Below are 3,193 nucleotides of genomic sequence, written 5' to 3' on the forward strand. Positions count from 1 at the left end.
GGGGCAGGGGCAGGGACTGAGGCTGGGGGCACTGCCCAGCCAGGGTAGTGAATGAGGCTGAGAGTGGGACGGAGCTGCAGACTGCTTGTCAGGGTATCAGCGTCCCAGTGCTTAAAAATGGCAGCAGGGGCACTTAAAGCTCATCAAATAAGCTTTAGTTCAAGTGCTGCCACCACCATTTTTAAGTGCTGGGACGCTTTTAATCAAAGTGGAGCTGAGTGGGGCGAGGGTGGATATGACTGCTTGCTGTGGGCTCGGGGCTCTCCACTCTGCTGCCTTTGCCTTGGGAGCCCCCTGCTGGCTGCATGTCCCCTGCCCACCTGGCAGCAGGGGGCACAACTCACCACCCCTGCTGCTGCAGGGCAGGTGGGGCTGCGTGGCCAGCGCAGGGCTCCTGAGGGAAAGGCAGCAGAGCAGAGAGCACCCCCTGAGCACACAGCAAGCAGCCCGCATGTGCCCTGCACAAAAATCAGGAGGGGCATATGCCCTGCTATGCCTTTCTCAGGGGTGAGCACAGTGGGGGGGGAGCCGCCCCTCCTTCCCACCCCCCTGTCCTTACTGGATGAGCCATATGCAGCTCTGTCCTACTCCCCATCCCAGCTGAGGGTCCCATTCACTGCCCTAGATGGGCAGCACCCCCAGCCCCCACCCTGCTCCCCTCTCTCCCTCACTGTGGAGGCCTCAATCTGCCCCGCCATGCTCCTTCCCCCCACATCCCTTCCCCTCCACAGACTTACCTGCAAGGTGTTGCTCTCCATGCTGCCCGGCTGCATTCCTGTAAATTGGTTATCGGATTAGTATCGACCAATATGGCTAGTTAGTAATCAGCTATTGGTATTGGCCATGAAAATCTTCATTGATGCATCCTATTAGCATCCAGGGACCCCAGCCAGAAGTCATATTATATTTATTGGTGAGCATTATCAGCTACACCGGCCAAAAAAATTCTGATAGTCAATAACTGTTTCGGGCTCAATATTAAGAAAAACTACTTCACAACTTGGGTGTCCAGACTGTGGAATAAGCTCCCTTCAGAGGTGGTGCAATCTCCTACTCTGGAAATCTTCAAGAGGAGACTGGACGGTCACCTTGCTGGGGTCACCTGACCCCAGTTGTCTTTCCTGCTTGGTGCAGGGGGCTGGACCCAATGATCTTCCGAGGTCCCTTCCAGCCTTACAATCTGTGAATCTCTGAAAGTTAATTTTCCTTTTACTGGTCCCAATTTTATTTGCAGCCAATATATTAGTGCACCTCTGTGCCTATTTTGTACCATGGGTATTTCCCATGCTTCTGGACTTTGCTGGTTTCTCCTTCCCCAGTCCACCTCCTTTTTTTTCCTGCTATATGTGTCAGGGTGTTTTCAAGCCTCCCCAAAGATATTGGGTGTTGGCTAAAGCTAAGGCTGGGGACTCAACTGGGCTGTACCGATTCTCCTGCTACTTCTTGGGTCAAGGACAGACCAATCACCATATATGGGGTCAGGAAGGAATTTTACCCCATGGTTATAGTGGTATGGACTCTGGGGGGTTTTGCCTTCCTCTGTAGCAGGGGGCATGGCCCTCTACCCAGGGTCTCTTGAGTATATATTCATAACATTTTATAGAAGTAGGAAATTGCCTGTCATGGTTCCCCTGCTTTACCTGTGGAAGGTTAGGGTGTTAGGTCTGTGTTGAGTCAGGGTTGACAGTAGACTTGTATAGAGTTTAGATTATGCTTATATAGGATGAGTTGGATAGGGATGATCCTGCTTCAGGCAGGGGGTTGGACTAGATGGCCTTTGGAGGTCCCTTCCAGCCCTACTTGTCTCTATGATTTCCATGGCTTCTATGAGTCATTATAGTCAATAGAAGTCTTCTGTGCAAATTCACTGCACAGGAATTGTGATTGTTTGATATGCCTTTGGTGTCACAACAGCTCCTTTAAAAGTTAAATCTGACCAGTTTGCCTGAGCCTTTATGTGTTCTATAATAATCATAACAACTAGGCACAATAATCATTACTAGCTTAATTAGAAGTTAATTTCTTCAAATATAGCCTGTACACCAGATTTTAACTAATATAAATGACATCATAGAAAGTTGAAATGAGCATACTGTGTTGTTGCTAACATCATTAGAGGCAGGCAGGCAGGAAGGAAGGACTTCTACATTTCTGACAGCTCAGGTTTGACTTCTGAATGGTGGATTCATTTGTAAAACTTCTGAAATCCCACTGAATCTTGAGAGAGTAAGCACTGGGATGCTGGCAGTGTGTCAAGGACCTAGTTACGAAGCCCCAAGAGTCTTTGCTTCTACAGCCCCGCCCTCGGTCTCTGGGTAGAAGCTGTTACCCTTTTTTTCTTTTGGCCTCAGTCAGTCTCTAACCGGCCTATTGTTTTCTCTTTCGATGGATAGATAGATATTTTGTTTATATCACCATAGGACCTCAGCCTGCCGTCTGACGTCAGCGATGAGTCCCAACCAGAGGTCCACACACCCACGTCCTCACCTGCCACAACTTGGTGTTTATGGGAGTAGAATTCTATACCTGGGCATGTAGTTCCAGTCAATCGTCATCCACCATCCTATGTTCGTGAGGGCTCCACCATCCCCTACATCCTCGCCCGTTCCACCGGGTATTGAATCATCTTTTCATCACTGGTCTGGCTGGCGTGTTTATAGATTCATAGATTGTAGAGTCAGAAGGGACCACAATGGATCATCGTGTCCAACCCCCTGGCCCTGGCAGGAAAGAGGACCAAGGTCAGATGACCCCAGCCAAGTGACTATCTAGTCCCTTCTTGAAGACCTCCAAGCTAGGTGATAGCACCATCTCTTTTGGAAGCCCATTCCAGATCCTGGCCACCCTTACTGTGAAAAATTTCTTCCTAATATCTAACCTAAATCCACTCTCAACTAGTTTACACCCGTTATTCCTAGTCACTCCCTGGGGTGCCCTAGTAAACAGCGCGTCACCTATTCCCCGTTGACCTCCCCTAATAAATTTATAGGCAGCCACAAGATCTCCCTTCAGCCATGTCTTGTGAAGGCTGACGAGATTCAGGTCTCTCAACCTCCCCCCGCAGGGTCTATCACAAAGGCCACTAATCATGTGAGTGGTCCTCCTCTGGACCCTCTTGAGATTCCCCGCGTCCCTCTTGAAGTGCGGCACCCAAAACTGGACACAGTACTCCAACTGCAGCCTGACCAGTGCC

The sequence above is a fragment of the Alligator sinensis genome, unplaced genomic scaffold (assembly GCF_000455745.1).
Source record: "Alligator sinensis unplaced genomic scaffold, ASM45574v1 scaffold1328_1, whole genome shotgun sequence".
Classification (NCBI taxonomy): Eukaryota; Metazoa; Chordata; order Crocodylia; family Alligatoridae; genus Alligator; species Alligator sinensis.